Source organism: Taudactylus pleione, unplaced genomic scaffold (genome assembly GCF_031769625.1).
Source record: "Taudactylus pleione unplaced genomic scaffold, aTauple2 ptg000032l, whole genome shotgun sequence".
NCBI classification, from domain to species: Eukaryota; Metazoa; Chordata; class Amphibia; order Anura; family Myobatrachidae; genus Taudactylus; species Taudactylus pleione.
The window spans coordinates 14987858-15013415 of NW_028284434.1; the positions used below are offsets into that span (position 1 = coordinate 14987858).

Sequence of the window (25558 nt, forward strand, 5' to 3'; positions counted from 1 at the left end):
TTACTGCCCTTACCCGAAAAGGTGCCAATCCATCTCATTGGTCAGAAAAGGCTATTGAGGTATTTCAAGAAATTAAACTACTATTCATTTATGCTCCTGTTCTTTGACAGCCTGATATCACTTTGCCATTTGTCTTAGAAGTCGATGCTTCATCTGTGGGAGTTGGGGCAGTTCTCTCTCAACAGGCAGCTGATAATCTTCTCCATCCTTGTCAGTTTTATTCCAGAAAGTTTACTCCAGATTAATGTAATTATTTCATCAGAGACCAAGAACTTCCTGCCATCAAGTTAGCCTTAGAAGAATGGTGCTTCCTGCGAGAAGACAAGCCAGGTGGGCCTTATTCTTTTCCAGGTTCAATTTGAAATGATCTTTCACCCAGGAGACCAAAATCAGAAGGTCGATGCTCTCTCTCGCTCTATGGATAAAGAGAATGATAATCAATCCAGTGAAAGACATCTAATCATTTATCCACTTGCATTTGTTCCTGTTGGGAAAACACTTGTTAAACCAGCCCTGCACAAAAAAACTGTTACATTTGGCTCATGCTTCCCATTTTGCTGTTCATGCGGGTATACAAAAGACTTTTGAATTTATTTCCAGATCTTATTGGTGGCCATCATTAAAAAAAGATGTTAAAGACTTTATTGCTTCTTGTAAAAAATGCACTCAGCATAAAATTCCTCGACAGTCTCCAGCTGGACAGTTTTTTACTCTCTAAATTTCATATCAACCCTGGTCTCATCTTTTAATGGATTCATTACCGGTCTCCCAGTTTCTAATAAATTCAATACCATATTGGTAGTGGTGGATTGGTTTACCAAAATGGCTCACTTCATACCTCTAATCGGTCTTCCATCAGCTCCCAAGTTAGCTCAGATGTTCATTCAAGAATATTTTAGACTTCATGGCCATCCTCAGGAAATAGTTTGAGACTGAGGAGTGCAAATCATTGCAAAGTTTTGGCTGTCCTTATGCTCAACTTCTCAACTGCATAATATCCTCAATCCAATGGTCAAATGGAAAGAGTCAATCAAGATCTGGAAGCTTTTCTTAGGCGGTACATTTCATCCTCACAAGATGACTGGGCTGAACTTCTTCCTTGTGCTGAAATTTGTCATAATAATCAGTATCATTCTTCATCTGGAACCACACCTTTCTATGCCAATTATGGTCTCCACCCTAGAGTTCCTGTTTTTCAACCCCTCCCTGCATCTCAAGTTCCAGCTGCTGATAGCACCTTACAGCAGTTTTCAAAAGTTTGGAAAGAAATCCACTCTTCTTGGTGAAAGCTTCTAGCCTTTACAAAAAAATTGCTGAAAAAAAGAGAAGAGCAGTTCCTAGTCTCAAAGAAGGTGATAAGGTTTGGCTTTCCACTAGAAATTTGCTTTTGAGAGTGCCATCCATGAAGTTTACACCCAGTTACATTGGACCATTTGCTATTGAACAGGTGATCAACCTAGTTTCCTTCAAACTCAAGTTACCATTTTTCCTGAAAATACCCAATTTGTTCCATATTTCTTTATTGAAACCACTCATACTCAACAGATTTCATTCTACACTTCCAAAGACTCCCAAAGTTCAAAGTCATCATGGAGTAGAGTACGAGGTTGCTAAGATTCTGGACTTTCATATTCATTATGGATTAATTAATTACTTGATTGATTGGAAGGGTTATGGCCCTGAAGAATGCTCTTGGTTTTTTTTCTGATGTGTGTGCTTCTCAGCTGATCAAATCATCCCATGCCAAGTCTCCACACAAGCCTCAACGGTGTCCTGGGGCCATTCATCAAGGGGGGCTGCCATCATGATCCAGAATGTGGAAACATGCTATTTACCTTTGCGGTGTCTATCCTGGTGGGCACATAGGAGATCCCAGCTCTTGTGCTGCATCCGGATGGCTGCTGAGCATAGGCATGGTGCTCTGCATTCCTGTAGTTCCAGGCATGCTTCTGTCTCCTGTCAGAATGTAGGCCGCACACTGGCCTTACCTTCAGAGCCAGGTCATGGGCATTGCCATCTTAGACTCTGTCACATTCACTCAGAGCATGGTCTGTGGGCCTACTGACTGTACTGACCTATCATCTGGAGTCCAGCCCTATAAATTCCTTCCATGGACTGGACTACTCTGACAGTACACCATTGCCTCCACTGAAGTAACAGCCCCTGTGCAAATCTCCTTCTATTGCTATTCTGGATGGTGCAGTCCATCCAATTTGATTACCTTCATCTTCAATAAACTCCAGCATCAATTGTTGCAGTCTGGATTTGCCATTGGGAATTCTCTCTCATTTATTAGCTGCAGTTTGGATTTACCATCGGGAATTATCTTTCCGAGTTCAACCATTAGAGTTTGGTTACCACAGAACATTAATAAATTTATCATCAATTCTTTTCAAGCATTCATCTCACTTCTCATCAACCATCATGTCATGAGCCATATGGGAAAAGCCAGGGGGTAGGTTGGCTAGGGAATAAGCAAGTAATTGACAGCTAGGTCTCCCTATTGTGGCCAAATCCTGGTTTGGCTAGATCTGCCCAGAGGTGCAGAGTCTAACTCACTTGGTGGTCTTCACCAGTGTCCCCTCAGGTGGGATATGGGTTTCGCTGCACCAACTGAATACTTGAACACAGGAGTTGAACTGAATACTTGAACACAGGAGATTAACTGAATACTTGAACACAGGAGACAAACTGAATACTTGAACACAGGAGATGAACTGAATACTTGAATACATGAACCCAGGAGTTGAACTGAATACTTGAACACAAGAATTGAACTGAATACTTGAATACAGGAGATGAACGGGATACTTGAACACAGGAGAATGTACTGGAATTGGTAGAGGTCCAGCTGAAAGCTATCTAGCAATAAACATGAAACCTGACACCACAGTAACATAAGGAGGCTGCAAGAAAGCCAAGCAGCACACTAAAAAACAACATAGGAAATTACAGGAAATCCAGGAGTTCTGTGAGAGCTGAAGTAATATGCAGGGAATTAGCATGGGAGCGAATATAAGTAACACTGGTGGTCAGCGTGAGGGCTGAAACAACATACTGTAGATACTTCATGGGAAACACCTGAGAGCATGATAATCACTGGAACAGCAAAGTTGCACATCAGTTTCCTGTTCCTGGAGTCAGACTTAAATTCCCCTGGGTAGCTGGTCATTGGATCAGAGGATAGGATTAGTGACCTCTGGACTACCATTGGGAGAAACAAGTCAGGTGATATGTACCAACATGGCTGCACCCATGCCCGGCACCCCAGAAACCAGGATGCATGCACGGAAGCCCTTGCAGACCCTGGGGAGAATACTCAGACACCAATCACCTCCACTCCCAGCGATTGAACACCTAAGCCCAAGGACACCAGCACAGAGGTGAGTAGTGGCCAATCCCTGCCTGCATCCTGACAGTACCCCCTCCTTTCAGGGTGGACTTCAAGAAGTGCACTGAAAAACTTCACATACTCAAAACTTGAGTCAATAGAAAAAAAAAGATTCCAGGAAAAAATGTAAGACTTGGTATGAGGAACTTGAAAGTTTACCAATCTTCAGCAAAACTTCAAAAACTCAAAAGTTTGATACACCAGAAAAAAAATAATTTTCAGACTTGGTATGAGGAATTTGTAGATTTACCAATCTTGAGCTGATATCTAGTATGAATGGATGTTTTTTTTCTTCCGGACCGATAGATCCTGTACCGTATTGTCTTGTAAAGGGAGATAAGCAGTATATCTGAGTTTGATGTCTATAGGTGGTGAAGTCAAACTAGAACCTTTGTCAGAAATGGTAACTGAAGACGTACCCAAAGGAGCAAATTCTTTAATCAGAGCTGAACTGAAGGCCATAACATCTTGTAGGATTGGATCCTTGGACTCAATAAGTGGGTTAGCCCACTCCAAATTGATACCAAAAAATGGATCAGTTCTCACTAGTGTGTCATAATGCTTGAGTAATGCAGTGTATTGGGGCACTTCTCCATCAAAGACTATAGGCACCAATGCAGCAGATGAGTCCTGAGTTACAGAATTCTCTTTAAAGACAAAACCACTTAGAGATTCCTTCAAGCAAAATTGGGTGACTCAACTAAACTTGATTGAAGCTCCTCACTCAAATCAACATAAGAACCAGAATGAGATTCAGGAGAATTGGAGTTGGTATTAGATGAAGAAGCCAAAGAACATCTAAGTAATGCAGAATTTGGACCAGAGACATCAGAAACTGTTGGAACTAGAGAAGGTAAACCTTCAAGAGCACTAGAATGGGTAGAACCCAGTGACAAGATAGAATTAGTATTAGACAATTTGTTGACCACTGAGATGAAATTCTCTAAAGATGACTTCCTGTTGAATGAGGTATTTATTAATTCAAATAAGCTGTTTTCATCTATAATTTTAGTCCCTAAGCTCTTTGCTTTCTTTTGGTTGGACTCTCCACCATCATGACCCATGATGAGGCAATTGATTTTACTACTAATATTCTCAAAGACTTTGCCTCCATAGCCTTCTATTAATGTCTTTGCTTTGTTTTTTGTTATGGACTCCAAAACTCCTTTAAACATGAATGTTAGAACTTCCAAGCATTTATCTGCACCTTGGGGAATTTGCTTGGCATCGAAAGCTTTAGCTTTTGAACTAGTTTTTCTCTTCAGGAAAATGATCTGAAGAACATGAAATTTTCTTGGTCCTTAACCTAGAACCCTTTCCTTTCTGAAAAATGGATACTTCAGATGAAGTGGACATACAGACTGGAAAGGACAAGACACTTGAAACTTCCTTTAGGGGAGAGATGCTTGAAGACTTCTCCTGAAGAATAACACTTTTAACCCCCTCTTGGGGCATGATACTTGAAATCTCCTCCTGGAGAATGGCACTTGAAACCCCCTCCTGGTGTAAGACACTTGAAATCCCCTCCTGAGGTACCGCTTCAGATAACTTCTCTTGGGGTGAAAAGCTTGATACCCCCTCCTGGGGAATGACACTCTAAAGCTCCACCTGGGGTGTGAGACTTGAAATTCCCTTTTGAGGTATGACACTTGAAATCCCCACCTGGGGTGTGAAAATCAAAATGAAGGCCCCCTCCAGGGGCATGAAACTCAAAATGAAGGCCCCCTCCTGGGGCATGAAACTCAAAACGAAGGTCCCCTCCTGGGATTTGAAACTCGAAATGAAAACCCACTCCTGGTATATGAAACTCGACAACTAGACCCCTTCTTGGGGTGTGAAACTCAAAACAAAACCCCCTCCTGGGGTGTGAAACTTGTAACCCCCTTTTGGGGTGAGAGACTTGAAACCCCCTCTTGGGCTATGGGACTTGAAACCCCCTCTTGGGATGAGACTTGAGACCCCATCCTGGGATGAGAAACTAGAAACCCCCTCCCAGGGTGAGAGACCTGAGACCCCTCCTGGGGTATGAAACTTGTAACCCCCTCTTGGGGTATGAAACTTGAAACAGACCCCCCTCCTGGGGTATGAGACTTGAAACCATGTGCTGGGATGCGAGACTTGAACCCCCCTCTTGGGGTAAAAGATCTGAGACCCCCTCCTGGGGTATGAAACTTGTAACCCCCTCTTGGGGTATGAAACTTGAAACCGAGACCCCCTCCTAGGATACCAGACTTGAAATGCCCTGCTTGGATGTGAGACTTGAAACTCCCTCTTGGGGTGATAAGCTTGAGAACCCCTGCTGGTGTGAGAAACTAGAGACCCCCTCCTGGGGTACAACACTCAAAAACCCCTCCTGGGGTATAGCACCAGAAGACCCATCCTGGGGTAAGACACTTGGAAACCCCTCCTGGGGCACAACTTCAGATAACTTCTCTTTGGGTGAGAAGCTTGCAAGTCCCTCCTGAAGTGAGCAAGTAGAAACCCCCTCTGATGGTGAGGACACAGGAATGGTTCCTGGAGTTAGCTGAATGGATTTATCCACAGAAGATATCTGCTCAGATGTTTCCTCCAAAACCTTTAAATCAGATTATTTTTCCATGGTTAAAGAAACTGGCATCTTACAGAAACTGAGAGAAACACAATCATCACCGGAGTTGGAACTAGAAGAAGCTTTACCTGGACTGTGACCGGAACATACTGGAGAAGATATACTAACTTTAGGTGGTTGGAATATTCTGCCTAACTTCCCAAAATGAGAGTAGATGCATCTTGTAACAGGACCCCAATCGTAAACTCGAACCTTAGCCTGTGGAGATAATGTCTCCTCCTTGCCCTGAGCAGAAGAAAGAGAAGCTGCAGAAGGCTGCGGGCTGGAACCGAGAGTGTTGACATAGGAAGTTTTACAGTAATTATCCTTACTGGGCTGACAAAGGAGTCATGGCATAATTCAGACCCGCCCGTGAGCGCTGAGCGCTCACAAGCAGGTCGATGTTGGCCCAGTGCGCATGCGCACGATGGACCCGGCTCCGTTGTGTGCATGCGCGAGATCCGGATTGCAACGGAGAAGCCGTTGATCCAGGTCTCGCTACAAAGGGGGCATGCTGTCGATGTTGAGTAACCCACAGCTATGCAAGCGGCCAAAAGCCTACACTATTTAAAAAAATGCCCTGAATCAGAGCGGGCGCTCGTTCAGAGCATCCGGCTCGGAATCAGGCTCTCAGTCCTTAATATAGTGATCTGCCTTTCCACAAAATAAACAAAGAAAAAATTCCCAGTGTCGCTGTCGTTCTGCCTCAGTAAGCTTCGGGCATGGGAAGCTACGATGTCTTACTTTATCTTCCATGAAAGGAGGCACAGAAGGCACAATTGAAACAGGGATGGCACTTGACAGCTTGGGAAATATTTGGAAAAATTTAGGGAGGAGATCTTGAAGTTGCAAAAGAAGCTGGTAGAAACAAATGAACTGCACCGGAGTACAGAAACTGGAGGATTCAGAGACCAGTGGACTACTGGAAGGTTGGTTTGTACAGTCAGGAAGGTATTCTGCAGTCAGAGTAAACATTTCTTGGGAACTAGGCTCAGGAGGAAGGGGCCTAGAAGAATTTACAGATGAAACCTAAGATGAGGTTGGGGATGAAGTGGTAGCAACAGAATGAATGGAACTTAATTGAGAAAAAAATTATTTTAACTGTAGACCCATGAGTTGCTGGGCTGTCTCTTGTGCAGTCACATGAAGGAGTAGATTTTGAAAACTTGCTTCACCCTGGAACCCGGCGGCTTGCATATTTGGGCTGTTCAAACTGTCACGAACTGTATGGGAAAAGCAAGGGGGTAGGGTTCTAGGGAATAAGCAGGTGAGTGACAGCTAGGTCTCCCTATTACAGCCAAACCCAGGTTTGGCTAGACCTGGCCAGAGGCGCAGAGTCTAACTCACTTGGTTTTCTTTACCAGTGACCCCCCCCAGTTTGGATATGGATTTTGCTGTACCAAGTGAGCAGGTCGCGACCCTCTGGACAGGGACCTGGGAGTGGAAGGAAGACCGGAACTATATTAGAATGAATGCTTGAACACAAGAGAGGAACTGAATACTTGAACATAGGAGATGAACTGAGTACTTGAACACAGGAGTTGAACTGAATACTTGAACACAGGAGATGAACTGAGTACTAGAAAACAGGAGTTGAACTGAATACTTGAACACAGGAGATGAAGTGGATACTTGAACACAGGAGAATGTACTGGAATTGCTAGAGGTCCAGCTGAAAGCTATCTAGCAATTAGCATGCAAGCTAGCACCTCAGTAACATAGGGAGGCTGCAAGAGAGCAAAGCAGCACACTAAAAAATAACATGGGAAATTACAGGAAACACTGGAGATCTGTGGGAAACACCGAAAAGCATGATAATCACTGGAATGGCGAAGATGAACAGCAATTTCCTGTTCCTGGAGTCAGACTTAAATACTCCTGGGTAGCTGGTCATTAGATCAGAGGAGTGACCAAAGGACTACCATTGGGAGAGACTAGTCAGGTGATATGGATCAACATGGCTGCGCCCATGCCCAGCACCCCGGAAACCAGTATGCACGCACATAAGCCCTAGTAGACCCCAGGGGAGAATACTCCCAGGCCACATCCCGACACATCAATATCAAGTTCATTCACCGGTCACTATCCAGTGCCAACATTGGTCTTTATCGATTGTTATGCTGATCCAGTATATTTTACTATGGACTTTTACTATTATTATCAAGTTAGCTACTCTTGTGGACTATTATCATTGTCATCATCTCTTCTTGACATCACAGTCATCACCTCTACCTCATGTTCCTCTATGAGAAAGACATGGGTTCATCCACCCAGTTTTGTGCATTCCTCTTCAGTTACAAATGCCTTCTCCAAGCCAGATCTTACTGCAGGTGTGACACTGGGTTTCTGCAACTTCTATCATCAGTTCATTGGGATCTACTCTTATTTTGCAGCTCCCATCACTGCTCTTACCAAGAAGGTTCATGACACTCGTCTGTGGCCTCCCGAGGCAGAGGAAGCTTTTTGACACTTCTAAAACAGTGTTTTATTTCAGCATTCATTCTAAGACAACCTTACTGTAACCAACCTTTTACCTGAAAATAGACGCTTCCATGTGTGGAGATGGGGCAGTCCTTTTTCAGACAGCTGAAGAGGGCAAGTGGTATTCCTGTGGGTTATTTTTCCATAAGTTCTCCAGAGAAGAATTATGCTGTTGTGGATAACCAACTATTAGCCATCAAGTTGGCCCTTCAGGAATAGTGAAACCTGTTGGAGGGTGCAACATTTCTGGTGACAGTTTATACAGATCACAAAAATCTGACATTTTTCAAAACAGCTCTCTGCCTCAATTACCATCAGTATAGGTGATCATTATTATTTGATTGGTTCAATCTGGCAAATACCTACCATCCAGGTAACAATAACACTAAAGCCAATGCTTTGTCCTGAGCATTAAAATCTGCTGAGGTGGAAAATCATGCTGAGTGTTTGTTTTTAAGCAAACACTGGCAAGATGAAGATTCCACCAGACAAAACATGGCCTAAACTACTTCAGTGGTCACATTCATCACACTTCACTGGCCACTATCGGTGGCCATCTGAGCATGGTGATGTCAATGTCTTTATGGCAGATTGTACAACCTGCACTCAACACAAGATTCCACCTAATTTTCCCTAAGGATCTTTATGCCCACTATCGGTGCCTGATCACCTGTGGTCCCATATATCTATGGTCTTTGTCACTGATCTACCAACCTGTCAAGGCTTAAATACTATATAGGTGGTGGTTGTGGACAGATTCCCCAAGGTTGCACATTTTGTTTCATTAAAAGGCTTATAATCAGCTCCAAAACTAGCTGATGTGTTCATACAGAAAATCTGACAATATCATGGTAAGGAACGAAGCCAAGGACACAAGGGTTCCCCAAGGACATTGTTTCGGACCGTGGGGTGAAATTAATCTCTAAATTCTGGAGGTCATTATGTAAGTGCTTTGTGTTCAATCTAAGCTACTCACCACCCTGAGTGTAATGGCCAGGTGAAATGAGTAAGTTATGACCTGGAGTAGTTTATTCAGATGTTTGTGTATGCCAATCAGTGATTGGGTCTCCCTGTTGCCATGGGCTTAATTTGCACACAATAATCTGTTTCATGAGACTTCAGGTCGTTCTCCATTCTTTATTCAGTACGGCCTTTATCTTGTTCTTCTGGAGTTACCAGTCCTTGGGTCAGTGTCATTTTCAGCCATCTGTGGTATGGTGAACCAGTTCATCAAGAAATGGAAGGAGGTAAAAAGGAATCTGTGCAAAGTATAAATTGCGGTCCTTTGCTGAGGGCTGGTGACAAAGTGTAGTTGTCAACTGAACACATGCGATTAAAAGTTCCTATCATGAAGTTCACTCCCATATTCATTGGTCCCTTTCAGATTCTGCAGGTGATCAATCCAGTGACATTCAGTCTAAAACTTCCTGGCACTCTCAGAATACCTAATGTATTTCATGTCTCTCTTCTCAAACCTCTGGTGCTTAGTTGATTTTCAACACCTTGCAACTCTTCCTCTGCAATTCCAGTAGACCATCAGCTGGAATACAAAGTGAAGCAGGTCTTGGACTCCAGGGTTTCTTGAGGATCCTGGTGGATTGGAAGTGGTATGGTCCTGAGGAGTGATGCTAGGTCATGGATTCATATATTCATGCGTCTCAGCTCCTCCAGAAGTTCCACCGGATGTTTCCTAACAAACCTTTTGTGGGGTTTTCGGTGCCCACCCCTAGAGGAGGGGGTAATGTTGCAGTCCACAAAACACCGGCTGTTACTTTCCAAGTCTGACAGTGCTAGGGTCCCAGCCAGCGACAAGCAGCAGGTGGTGAATCCCCGGCACCCTCTGCTGGTGTCCGCACTCCTGACTCCCTCCTTCAGCAGCATCAGTGTACAGGAAGCAGCAGCTCCCTAAGGGATGCGTGCACTGCTGTGTGTAAAATTTAATGGGAGAGACGCACCAATGAGGAGTGCAAGTTCTCTCACTGTGACTTCTCCCTATATGAGTGCTGATTGTATTGTAATGAGACTGCCTCTGTTTTTCTGTCCAATAGGTAGAAGTGACAACACTATGCTGGTTATTGTGAAGCTCATACATTTATGTGTCTGTACCTGCGGTTGGACTGCCACAGTCTTCTTTGTTTGGTCTTCGTGCATTTCATCATGAGGGTGAGAAAGACTTTTTTCTGTGAGATTATGTCAGAGATATGTGATTGCATTTTATGTTAAACTTGGAAAAGCGGAAATGAAACTCATGAAAATTTACGGTAAGCATACGGTGGGGAAACAATTAGACATGCTGCAGTATTTTGCATCAGAAGCACTTCAGAGAGGAGAATATGCGAGTGACGGATGAAGCATGTTCTGGGAGACCATCTACTGCAGTTACAGATGTCATTATTGCCAAAACTGCGGAGATGTTGCAAAATGACAGAAGATTAACTTTACATGAACTCTCATCACATGTCACAATTGATATCAGGAAATAGGCTATCCTATTAGACATTTGAAAAGAGGGCCTGATTCAGACCTGGTTGCAAGCGCTGTGCGCTCGCAAACCGGGTCGATGATGGGCCAGTGTGCATGTGCTCGACGGAGCTGGCTCTGTCGTGCGCATGCACGAGACCCGAATAGCGATGGGCACTCCGTTGCTCTGGGTCTCGCAACAAAGGGGGCGTGTTGTCAATGTTGAGTGACAGCACGCCACCCTTTGGTGGGCAGGCCGGGGGAGTGGCTGCCCAAACTGAGGTGTTCCCATGTGAACGCCTCTGTTTGGGGCGGCCCCACTGACATCACAAGTGATGTCAGTGGGAGAGATTTTGGCTCTGTTAGAGCCGAAATCTCTCTGGGGCTTGCGGCAGCGAGACCCTACCACAAGCTGTGCGAGCGGCCAGGGGGCCGTTCTAAAAAAAAAAAGACCAGCCCTGATTCAGAGCGAGTGCTCTGTCAGAGCGTCCGCCTCTGAATCAGGGCCAGTGTTCTTGCACGATTCAACTCGTCATTGCATCTGCTCTTCTGTGAGAATTCTGGGTACCCACCTGGCACACACGCCATACATTTTCAGTTCCATTGTTGCAATATTCTGAACCTGTTTGAATGAGATGCCAAATGAAGCTGAAAGTTTGCATAAAGTTAACCTTCTGTCATTTTGCTAAATCCCCACAGCTTTTTGTAATGTTGATATCTGTAACCATGGTGGATGGTCTCCTAGAATGTGCTTCATCAGTCACTCATGTATTACACTCTTTGAAGTACTTACACCAAAGAAATACTGCAACATGGCTAAGTGTTTCTGCAGGTTCCGACACATCGATGTATGAGCTTCACAATAACCTGAAAAGTGTTACCACATCTACCTATGAGACAGAAAATCAGAGGCACTCTCATTACTTTTCATTCAGCACTGATATATAGGAGACTCTGACCACTGAACAGTGCTGGATTATAGGCTCCCAACCATACACCAGCGTTCCTTAATCATGTGATTCTTACTGCTCATCCCTGACCTTTGGCTTGTCCGTGACCTGATTCCACCTTCTCCCTGGTACTGCGCTTGGTAGTCCACTTCTGACCTTGGCTTTGTTCATGACCCTGATATTGTCAGATTCCTGGTACAGTCTTGTCTGTTTGGTTTTGATCCTTCTTGTCAACTATGTTTGTATGTCTTTATTGTACACCAGTGTAATCCAGAGTAAACCAGCATCTGCACTAGGGAACCAGGTCTGAGGGCCATGACCTGCTTGTCAGATGCACTTAACTCCAAACCTTCTTGTGGGGGTCCATGGTGTATACCGCTGGCACTTTAGACTCAGTGCCTCAGCAATCCACTACCTATCAGTGAGTTGTGAGGCACTAGAGCAAGGGTGGGAAATAAGCGGCCCTCCAGCTGTTTGCTGAACTACAATTCCCAGCATACCTTGCAACAGTTTTAGCATGGCCAAATAGCAAAACTGTTTCAGTGCATGCTGGGATGTGTAGTTCTTCAATATCTGGGGGGGCACTAATTGTCCACCTCTACACTAAAGCAAGGGTTCAGAGTAGGAATTAGGGATAGGGAAGAAATACTCACCCAAACGCTGGGTGATTGGTGGTCTGACACGAAACTGACATTCACATTACTGCTAGTACCCAGGAGACACCTATTGGGCAGCTGCAGCCAATGAGAGCAGGTAAGTAACCGCTGGGCCACAAGAGATGATATGTCAACATTCTAACATGTTGACATTTCACCACCATCTACATAATGAATGTTGACATTATGACCAATTTGACATTCTCCTGTCGACATGATAAATGTCGGCATATTATACCCAACCCAGACAATTATTGCAGGAAATATATTTAAATATTAATAAGGGAGAAAATGTTCACATGATTTATTTTTGCATCAACAAAATGTATTGCTGCCATACATAATAATTGGGAATTTCTATTCTTATACTCATTATATAATTGGTTGTGTAAAACTCCTATACTGTAAGTGTAAAATTATTATGTGCATTTGTTAACAAGGGAAAATGCATGCACAATTTATTTTGCATCATTTGAAATGATTCTCTGCAATGAGAAATGATTGGTAAGGTTTGTCCTCACTCATAAGTATATTATGTTGCAATAAATGCTCATACATGCACATATTGAGAAGGGAATCGGTATGCTATACCGTTGGATGGGATTTTGGTGGCATTCCTATCTTTAATATTCCGACAGGGGCTGGTAAGTACAGTAACCCTCCCCCCCTAACCCTCCCCTGGTTGTGCCTAACCCTAACCTCCCCCTGGTGCCTAACCCCAACTTCCATCAAGTGGTGCCTAACCCTTACCCCTCCTCTCTGCAACCTAACCCTAACCCACCCTGGGAGGTCCCGTAATCCTAACCCCCCCCATGCCCGAGCTAATGCTAGTATACTAACTTTCGGGATGCCGGCATTCTAGATTCCTATGTCGGGATTGCGGCGTCCTCTTCCTGATGGGTGCCATGATTTTGGCTTCTGTATACCGACATCTGGCATCTTAACTGCATCCCTTGAGAATAAGTAGTGATATATTAATTGGGAATCCTATACAATAATAGTACCAGTGGTTCCCAAACTTTGTTGAATCACTGTGCCCTATAGTATCAGCATTTTTGTCATGGCTACCTTAGGCCAAACGTTTTTTTATTAAGAAATTCAGCAATAATTATTAAATTAATAAAATTGTGCTTAACTGTCATCCTTAGGTTCAGTTATGTGGTTGTAGACAAGTTTGCACTTCTGTTTGGCCATGTATTTTATGATTGGCAGTCAACAACCTATGGCATTCCGGCAAGTGCATCCAGTTTGAGATACACTAATCTCTACTCATTATAAAATTGGTTTTATAAAACTGCTTTAAGTGTGAAATTATTATGTGCAACTTTTAAACATTCATGCACAATTTTTTTTTATCACCTAACATGAATATCTGCTCTCTAGAGTGGTACCGTCCCTTTATGTTGCTCAATAGAGTGTTATTGCTGACATCAAAATGTTCATCTTTATATCTTATGTTGTTTTCAATATATTACTGTCTATTTTTCTGATAAAAATTCTGGGCTGAAGTGGAACCCTCATTACGCATAGCTATAGAAAGTGAAATTAAACTGACTTCTACTTGTATATGATTGCTATGATTTTGTGACAATGTTTGAGCTCTGATTTGAATATAGAAGCACTAATTTTTGTGTTCCTTTTATAGGTGTGTGTCATATATTTTCATTATAGATATTTATTTTATACATCTATTATTGAAAAGTTACTTTTGCCACAATTCATTTGATGTATGATATTTTTAACTAATTATTGTTTCAATTGTTTTTGTAAACAGCGTTATATTTTTGAGCTGGATTTAAAAAAAATATAATTTTCTCTGTACAAAAAAATAAATGAGATGTGTTCATATTGAGAAATGATTTTATTGAATATAACCATCGTTCACAAAACCTTTTTTTTCTTACAACTAATAAAAGTTAAGTTTTAATTAATTAATTAATTAGTCAATCCCTTCATCCAATGTACAACCGTGCCCCTAACAAAGAGTCATCTCTTCTCGCCATTTCTGGAATTCCATATTCTGATACAAGGGAACACCACCACCTACTTTATCTAATATTTATTGGGCATTTCTTCTAATTATACATTCAATAGTTGTTTAGACCAAGATGATATTGTAGATACAGCACATTGAATGGAGTCATCATGCTAAAGACTAATTGAACCAGAAGTCAATATATGGAGTGTCTATTTTGAAAGAGATATTTTTGACCAGAGGGGCTGTGTGAACTGTCAGTGATGCAGGTGATAACTCTATCAGACCAAAGTGCAGTGCAATCCCAGCTTTCAGCCAGGAAATTATTTATTATTACTAGTTATTTATATAGCGCACACATATTCCACAGCGCTTTACAGAGATTATTTGGCCATTCACATCTGTCCCTGCCCCAGTGGGGCTTACAATCTATATTCCCTATCACATGCGCACACACATACACACTAGGGTTAATTTGTGTTGGGAGCCAATTAACCTACCAGTATATTTTTTGGAGTGTGGGAGGAAACCGGAGTACCCGGAGGAAACCCACGCAAGCACAGGGAGAATATACAAACTCCGCACAGGTAGGGCCGTGGTGGGAATCGAACCCACGACCTCAGTGCTGTGAGGCAGTAACGCTAACCATTACACCGTCTGTGCTGCCCAATGATTTGCAGATATGCGTGTAACAGGAGAGAAAGAAGTAGAGAGGTTGAATTTAGCCGCATGTGTGTCCTGCACGTTTAGTGCAAACCTGGAAATGGGCAAAAGAGTGACATACTATATGCACAAGGTTCTGGAAGGCTCCACATGAAAAAAGGTAGGTTATAGATATATGATGAGCTGGTGGTCATATCATCTGGAAATTTGTGCATGGAAATACAGAGCAAGATTCCAATGTTACGTTAGGGAGGTCCAGTACTGTCATGTCCTGGTCAGATTTCTCATGTTAATTCTGGGCACTGCATTCTTTCTGTATCTCAGGTCCCAGGTGAAGCTAACAGTTCCTATTTTTTATTTATAGGGTGCCACAAGTGGTCTGCAGCACCGTACATACAGTAAAGGGTACACAGAACATTACATTACAATACAGTAACCAAAATATGAACAGAACACAAGTAACAATTAGCAACACAATTCTCCATACACAGTACAGCTCTGAAGGTGAAGGCTGTCATAGAAGTCCGAGAGAAGAAGGCTGTGAGACAGTGGGGAGGAGTACCCTGCTCCTAGGAGCTTACAATCTAGGGGAGACAGACAGATGACATGAGGCATGAATGTAGGAAGTCAGCAAGGTAGAGATGGCTGAGGCGGGAGGGACAGACCTGGTAACATGGTTATGTGGTGGAAGGGAATGCTTTGGTGAACAGGTGGGTTTTCAGTGCACGTTTGAAGCTCTGCAAGGTCAGGGAGAGCCTGAACGAGCAAGGAAGCTCATTCCAGTGGAGAGGAGCTGCATGGGCAAAATCTTGGACACGAGCATGAGATGAAGTAACCAGGGTGGAGGAGAGTTAACAGTCATTGGCAGACCGCAGTGAGCGGAAGGGAGTGTGTAAGGAAATGAGGTTGGAGATGTAGGGAGCAGTAGAGTTAGAGAGGGCCTTGTATGTGAAGGTGAGGAGTTTGAAGAGGATTCTGTAGGGGAATGGGAGCCAGGTTTTGGCAGAGGGGAGCAGCAGAAGTGGAACAGCAGGAGAGGAAGATAAGTCTAGCTGCAGCATTGAGAACAGACTGGAGGGGGGCAAAGATGGCAATGTGAGAGGCCAGTAAGAAGAAGGTTGCAGTAGTCAAGCCGAGAAATGATTACTGAATGAATAATCAGTTTTCTTGGAGTTCCAGGAATGATGATGTTCGTCCATGCAAGATGACGTTTTGCCTCTTTCTGAGTTCCATTTTTTTGGAGGGAAAAATCCAAACTCAACGTGCAAACTCGAACCTATCTGAGCCTGCACATCCCTAATATAAATACATAATAAATATTTAATATCCACTAAGGATGCCACATAAAATCAATAGCAAAAATAAATACATATAACACTCTAAAAAATCAATCTAATATTGTACTTTGAAATAATTATAACACTGTAACTATTAAATGTATTGAAACAAAAGTTGCCAATAGCTGTAGTCCAGCACAATAGAATAAAACACGTATAATAGATGCTGAGAGCTGTTTGGTGTTTCTACAGGCCAGATAGTAAATGCTTCCACAATGAAGATAATGATGTCGAATTGATTTAGCAGGTGGAGAAAAACAGTCCTCGGTGGTTTTAAATAAGAAAAGTCACATATGGTCATATGCAGTGACCCGTAAACTTAAAATATTGTGAGGCACATAAATGATATCGATCTCATGCTGTAGTCACCAGCCCCAAGTATGATTGCGCAAAAATACAGCTGTATAAAATACTCCAAGAAGCAACCACTTAGCCAGGCTATAGAAGGGCTATAGAGGAGGCACATGTTTGGGGGGGGCTCGGCGCGGGCCTTGTGCTCTACGTACACTATATTGATTATTTATTTTTTGTTTGGGATGGTGCTGCACATTCACTGTCACTTTTTATTACACAGTTAAATTCTAATAATTTTAATTTAACTTTCACTAGCACTTATCACCCCTCTAGTATATCTTTCCTGGATATCACACTCTATGTAGAGAATGCTAACGTTCTTACAAAAACATTCAGGAAGTATGTCAACACTTAATTATTTACAATATAAAAGCTTGCATTATCAGCCCTGGTTACAAAATACACCATATGGACAACTGAGGAGAATACATCGCAACTGCTCAAGCGATGCTGTTTTTGAGAGTCAAGCGGTGGAGATGCTTGATTCTTTCAGAGAAAGGGAATTACCTGATACCCTTTTAAAAGTAGCACTCGAGAAAACCAGATCACTTGATAAAATGACCTTTTGGCAACAGAACCGAGATGTACTTGCGGGTCAGATCACCCCAAATTCATATCTAAATACAATAGCTGTTCCAACAAAATCAGAAGGATCATAGCATCACATTTTCAGATCCTGCTTTCAGATAACATACTAAAAGACAACATTCCAGTTAATCCATTGATTGTTTTTAGGAAAGCTGACAATCTAAGAGACATATTAGCACCTAGTTTTTTTAAAAAACAGCTGCTCCATGTCAATAGCACTATTGATAAGAATGGCTGGTTGACTGGTAAACCCAAAGGCTGTTATAAGTGTGGATGCCCTTTGTGTATCACCTGTGATTATATTGTTAATAGATGTTGCGAGATAACATCAAACTATTCGAATGAAAAATTTCTGATAAAGAGTTTTATTAATTGCAACACATCTTATGTGGTATATATGTTGGAATGTACTTGTGCGACCTAGTATATTGGGAGAACCATAAGACCACTTAGATGCAGATTTCTTGAACACAGGAGACTTATTATGAAAAGTAACAACATGCATAGCATCCCTAGACATTTTACCTGTACCCATCGGTCCAACCCGAAAGACATTAAAATCACATGTATAGAGTATATTCCACAGACAGATCTGGGAGGGGATAGGTTCTCCAAACTCTGCCTGAGTGAAAATTTCTGGATACATAAGATGGGCACGTTATCCCTTGAAGGTTTCAACGAGAACATTGAAATTGACCTTTAGTTCTGGATTATCTATCCTTCATTATGCCACAATGTTTGATGTGCCATCTGGGATTGTCGAGGGTGGGGGTGGGATTTGTTTGTCGGGGACCCTTGGTCCAGAGGGACCTGAGATACATTCTCCTTATCCCATCTTTTGTTATTCCTACAAGAGCACACTGAGAATCTTAGTCTTTTACTGGATCTGGTGTTTGTATTAGTACCAACCATTGGTATCACCTAGTGCAATATTTTCTCCCATTATTGGTTTTGTTAGATCTATCCCTAGCATTTTTTTGTTTCTCCTCTCTTCCCCTTATTTATTATTTCTTAATTTCTTTTTTAGATATATTTATAATATATTTATATAGCGTTGCACTGAGATATATATTTTATTATAAATATTTGATTATAGGTTTAACATCAATGATGGTCTCTATGAGTCCTAAAGGCTCAGGTACATTACTACACCTCTACTGCCATGATTGATACCCTTATCTCAGCAGGTGTAGCATTTTTTGCTCACATTGATTGAGTATATATGGGACATTCTTAGAACAGGCTAACTTTCTAAAATTTTTGATTCATAACTTTTAGGATTTATAGACTGGATTACCTAGCAACTCTCAAGGCTGTATTATTGTTCTTTGCCTCGCTTTCTTGTTCACCTCATTTAGCACCTATATTATCATGCTGCTGTGACCAATGAGGCATACAACAGCTACTTTTTCCTGTTAAAATGTGTTATTTACTATAGTATTTTTTTTCTTAGATTATATTTTGATACTTTAACCTCATTGGGTAAATATAATTTAAAGTTAAGGCTGAGCTTTCATTATTCAGTACTTTATATTATTAAGAACTATTTTGTAATGTCCGATCTATATCTGTAGGATGTTAATATTATATTTGTATTATTGGTCAAATATTAGAAATTGGTTATTATCTAGGTGAGCATACATTATTATGATTATTATTTTTATATTTCAACATTACGTTTGTATTTATTTATTTATTATATTATTTCACTATATATATTCCTTATTTTAATTTAAATGTATTTTAATTTAATTTTTTTATATATATTTTTTTTCATCTATGTTTATATGCGATATGATTATACTAAATGTTCGCAAAGCTGTGATCACTTATAATATCAAATATATTTTCATACATAGAATTGCAGTACTATATTTACACACTGTTATGCTGGAAATTGTGCAATGTTCATAAAGAATACAAACACTGATATATAACAATGCGTGATATTAAAAAGCAATATTTAAGTATATGAAAATTATAAAATATGATTTAAACATACAGAAAGTTTTTTATTATTGCACTTTATTCAGTTTTGGTATTTGACTTTGACAAAGCAACAAAGCAATGGTGTTAATGCACATAAAAATCTCATGCAGTTTAGGAAATCAGTCACACAAAAAAATTGAACCCTAGCTGCCGCATTCCACTCCTGACTTATTTCCTCACAGAGCATCATAATTCATGCCAAAGCTTCAGCAGTTTGATCTCGGCATTTATCAAACATTTAAGCATAATCTTAACTACATTGTAAATACAAATTCTAAATGTTACTCTAGGGTATATAACTTCACTCTAACCCTGTTTATGTGTCCTTTGATGTTAGTAGAGCTCAGTCCAATAATCTGTAGGTGAGTATGTGGATCAAACAAGGAATTTATGACTTAAGTATATGAACAGAACATACTGTACAAAAGTGCTTGGTTTGTATATTTTAAAGATTATAAAATTCATCATAGAACCCAACCCAAGGTACATGGGAATGCATTTCCTAATTAGTTATGCTATATAAGGAGATTCCAGGAACCACCAAGCACATCTTGATAAAGACAGCGCAAAACACGTTGGTGGTAAGAGGAAAAAGCACTACTGCTCCCACGGTTTGTTAAAGGAGTCCACAACTTCAAGGAAGAGGTGATACACCCAGGTTTTTACCATTTTACCCTCATGCTTAATTATGTGCCTTCTCTAAAGGCCATTTGCAGTACGCAGTAACTTTTTAAGTCTGGTGGTTCATTTATGATTTTAAAAGTGTTAATACTTGTTTTACACTAGGAGAGGCTCTTTTCTATTCTTTTGAGTGACCATCTTACTGTATATCTGAAATCATTAAGAGGAGTGGAAAATTTAGAAATAATAACACCTCTAATGAAGGGTCTTGAAAGGAACTTTAATGAAACTGTTGGAACTGTCTGACCTAAGCAATTGAAACGTTTATAGATTGGTATTATGTGTACTTATTATATATTCCATAATTGGTGAAGTGCTTGGTGAGATTTTTATATTTCATGTAATTGTATGGAGGGTGATCACCATTGTATGAATGCAGTTGCACTCTGTCTTTGAGCAATGGCGGTACACTTTTTGTTTTTTTTTGTATTACAATCAATGTTGCCAATGAGCTTTTATCCACCAGCCAGAAGCCAGGAAACTAGGGCACATATAACTCCCATTTATAACTTTTCCTATGTTTTAATCAAAATATATGTGAACCTTCTTATTCAGTTAACAAAACATTCATTCACGGAATCACACTTGCAGCTTGTGAATGCCAAGAAACATAGAAAACCCAGTGTGCTCCATCTTCTTTTCTGTACAGTACATCTCAATCTTCTTGAATCTTCTTGGACATCACATAATAAAAACAAGTCTCAAAGCATTTGTTACAACTTCAGTATAGTCACTGGGCTTCTAAAACTTGATACATGTCCACTTCTGAATAAGAATCTCTGTATCTGTTCAATACAGCAGTTGTCCTCCAACTTCTTGGTAGCAAGGTATCAATCAATATTTTCTTACTTGTGCAGCTGTTCATTCAAAGTACAGTACATATGAGCTTCTTCAATAGCTAGCAGGGTATTCCAATATTTTAGCTGACAACCTTTTCAGCTCTGCATAATGTATCTGGCTATGTTTGAATAAAGGAAATCCCTTTAACTTCAGCTTGTTGAAATGTAGCTCCAGTTTCTTCACGGCTTAACAGTTCTTTCAGTCCTTGAATCCTAGCACCATCAGAGATTTCTCTGCAGCAACTTGCTCACCATGTAGTGTAATCAGTTAATTTGCTTGCTCTTATTGGTGTGTGCATCAGCATGTCCAAAATCAATCTTCCAATGATGGACATCAGTCCATACATGTTTGACAATTGTCCAAATTTCATTGTGAAGGGCTAGAGGGGCTTTAGTCTTTTTAGCGACTTGGCAAATAGCCGGTAGTTGAATGAGTTGGTTAGCCCCTTCTTTAGCAGTCTGAAATAAAACAGTATTTATAGATAGCTGCATTACTGCAACAGAGGTCCACAAAAGTTCTTTATCTGTGACTGCAGCACAATATTCCATTAGCAAATACTGTTCTCTGTCTTCTTCCCACAATGGAGCTTTGCTCATAGAGGAATCCAATATATTGTAGACAGATCTGGTGTATTCTGGTAACATTGGCTTGAATATCATACGTTCAGGAGCTATCTGCGGTACAATATAGGTGTCTTGACATTATATCTGTCCCCTTTCTTATGAGTACTATCTTCCATTCATTGATGTGTATTTCTGTGCCATTCTGTTATGCACAATCAGTCTCTCCTCCCTGAACATTTGATATATCAGATCTTTCTGTTGCTGGTGGTAACATCCAGGGGCATAGAGAGCCGGCCCAGTGGAGATGTGGCCCACTTGTGGGAGATGTGGCTACACCCCGTTAGAGGGAAAAAACCCCAAAACACTTTTTGCAATGCTGCATAGCTCTGTGAGCCCCTCAGCCTGGTGCAAAGCCTGGGGAGGGGGGTGAGATTAGTGTGCTTGCTCCCCCCTGGCTTCAGGGTTACAAAAAATGTAAACTATCAGTTTACCAGTGCTTGGGGACCCATGTTTCTTCTCTATTGCAAAGTACCAATATTAGATTTTTTTTTTCATTTACAGCACAAAATGTCTCTCACAGACATTCTGCCCACTAAGAACATAGAGGCTGCACTGAAGAGTGTAGAGAGTAAGTTACAGACTTCAACTTCTTCTAAAACACAACCAAAAAGTGTTGCATATTGCTAACATTATAGTAGTAAAGGAAGCTTTAATTTAATTGCAATATATTTTGATGTAATTTTGATGTAATACACTATTTGTCTTGATAAACCATGATTGATTAAAATAAAATATGCATATATGGAAAGGTTGTATTAGCTCTGTGCTTATAGTACACTAGAAAGATAGTCTAAATAATTTTATATTTCATAGTTTTATTTTACTACGTTACAGTGATAGATATCACACTAATTGAAAATACTTTAGATTTTTTTTATTTTGAATGGTAAATAATGCCTAAAAAAACTGCTTATTTTGGCAGTGGAGGCATTATGTCATTATAGATCAGACTTACATTATATTTATAATTTTCATGTAAACATAATACAGCACCTAGAAAGTCTCCAGAAAATACAATCAGTTTATTTCAGATGGTATTAAAGGGTTGGTTGTGAAGATGCTTACTGTATGTGGAATAAAACTTTATTTTTTATCAGAAGAAGACTCATTTGAGAACAAGGAGTTCTTTAAGTCAGTTGGTCTTAGTGGCAAGTCTCCTGACCATGCCAGAAGGGTTTTTGAAATGCTTTATAGAGACCTCAGTGGATCCATAACGGAAGAGACAGCTGGGTAAGGATATTAATTTGAATTGCAATTTATCTCAAAATAAATCCATCTCTAATGATTACACCAGTTGGCCTGTAAACAGAACACTTAAAGTCTAGTCTAGAATACCAGAAAATGTTATTTGCAGACACAAAATAAAATGTAAATAGGAAAATTTTTTTTTTTTTTAAATGCATCACACTAATGCCTAACCATAATCCACACAATACTGCAATATCAGGCATACAGACATAGAGATATCTGACAACTCAAATGTGATAGCTTATACCTCCTTCTTTTTACCATTAGAGACTTCCTGCAGAACTTTTCCGATAAAGCCAGAAAATTGACTCCGCAGGAAATCAAAAAGTTCATGAAGGATGGTGACTTTGATAGAGATGGCAAGATTGGAATAGATGGTAATCTTAAGATTATAGTTTTCCAAATTGATTTCTTGATTCTTCTTTAATAAGGCCCATAGGAGCTCTTTTAACAATGGTGATTCAGCAATTGCTAATTTTTATGTGGGCCCTCTCCCTCTGAAAAATTATGCATGTGCAGAAGATAGTAAAGACTTTGCCAAAGTTATTGCTATCTTCTAAGCATGCGTGAAATTTCCCAGGATTTATCCACAAATATCTATGAAAAATTGCAGGAAAAGTGGCATCTGTTTCAGCATCTGGATCCCCATCTTGGGTGCAGGGTGAACCAGGAGCCCTTGTGCACCACAATCCCTATACGCATTATAGATATGCTTATGTCTTGTAAGCATATAGTATAAATTTGCTGCTTAGCAATGAGTTTTGAATATTCTCAAAAAGTTTACGGCTCAGACAAATCAATTTTGTAGTCACAATTGCTTTGCACATGTACACTATAAAGTTCCAATTTAAGTCTTATAAAAATATAAAAAACAGATGTTTATTCTAGCTATAATGCTATGCTAATTTAAAAAAAAAACTCAAGGATCTCTGCTTGAAACTGTCCTTTGGTGCTAGGGAATAGAAATCCTTCTGCTGAATAGGTTTTACTATTATACTTCTTTCTATTGTTTTGAGTACACCTCTGCTCTTATATTTCATCTTGGTTCTACAATCTTAAATTTAGAGCAGAATCCAACTTTTAAAAAAAATTATTAATTCAGTCAAAATGTGAAAAAACCTCTATTTTATTTAGAATGTAATTTGTAGCACAAATAGACAAAAATGCATGTTAAGAGGTATTTAAAGAATGGTCTTCCCCCCACCCCCTACCACCTCTCATTTCAGATTTTCAAGCTATGGCAAACAATTAAAACAGCCAAAGATTAAAAAACAAGGACTGAACCCTCAATTTTCATACATGGCTGGCACTTGTTTGTTAAATTTTATACTGTTTCATGTTATTGGAAAAATGCTTGCTTGTTAACGGTTTTGAGGACTATTGCAATATCTAACAATGTTCAGGTATTTTGGTCATTTATGGCGCTTGGTGATTTTGACCAATCACAATGTTAAAATTGGTTTTCTTTGTCTCTGGTAGCATAAAAGAGCGTCTCAGACCGCACTAGCTATCCACACTGTGAATCTGCTACTTAACTGTACGGACTTGCTGCTCGGATTGTCTCATCGGCACGTATCAACAGTACGAACAATTGAGATACTGTACTACTACCTGCAACGCTGCCTGACTTCTAAGTCGCTGTTGTTGCTGCTCATTACCGTGATCTACCTCTGCAACACTGCCTGACTTCCGAGTCACGTTTGTTGCTGTACCGTGAGCTACTACAGCTGTTTCCTACAGTATCAACTCACTGGTACTTTAAGTACGGTAGCTTGCTATGTTTTTGCAGTTTGCTGTGTTAGACGCGGATTTGCGTTTCCCGTGACTGACCTCCGCCATCTTGTTTTGCTCGTCGGCCATTTGTTTTTTCAGTCGCAATATTGCTGTGTTTATTGTCCCGCTGCCTCGGTATGCCCCGTCCTTCACCCATCCCCGTAGAGGCTTACTTGTGAATCCAGTAACTATCACACACACATACCGATCGTTGCTAGCCTCCCGTTGCCCCTCATAGTTTCCCGTGACTGACCGCCACCATCTTGTTTTGCTCAGCGGCCATTTGTTTTTTCAGTCGCAATATTGCTGTGTTTATTGTCCCGCTGCCTCGGTATGCCCCGTCTTCACCCATCCCCGTAGAGGCTTACTTGTGAATCCAGTAACTATCACACACAAATACCGATCGTTCCTAGCCTCCTGTTGCCCCTCATAGTTTCCCGTGACTGACCACCGCCATCTTGTTTTGCTCGGCGGCCATTTGTTTTTTCAGTCGCAATATTGCTGTGTTTATCATCCCGCTGCCTCGGTATGCGCCGTCCTTCACCCATCCCCGTAGAGGCTTTCTTGTGAATCCTGTAACTATCACACACACATACCGATCATTCCTAGCCCGCCATTGCCCCTCATTGTTTCCCGTGACTGACCGCCGCCATCTTGTTTTGCTCGGCGGCCATTTGTTTTTTCAGGCGCAATATTGCTGTGTTTATTGTCCCGCTGCCTCGGTATGCCACGTCCTTCACCCATCCCCATAGAGGCTTACTTCTGAATCCAGTAACTATCACACACACATACCGATCGTTCCTAGCCTCCCGTTGCCCCTCATAGTTTCCCGTGACTGACCGCCGCCATCTTGTTTTGCTCGGCGGCCATTTGTTTTTTCAGTCGCAATATTGCTGTGTTTATTGTCCCGCTGCCTCGGTATGCCCCATCCTTCACCCATCCCCGTAGAGGCTTACTTGTGA

General features: G+C 41.0%; 1 pseudogene; it reads left to right on the forward strand.

Moving 5' to 3' along the window:
• The first annotated feature begins 22082 nt into the window (after positions 1-22082).
• On the forward strand, positions 22083-23250 carry LOC148538971 (parvalbumin beta pseudogene; annotated as a pseudogene).
• Positions 23251-25558: the final 2308 nt, after the last annotated feature.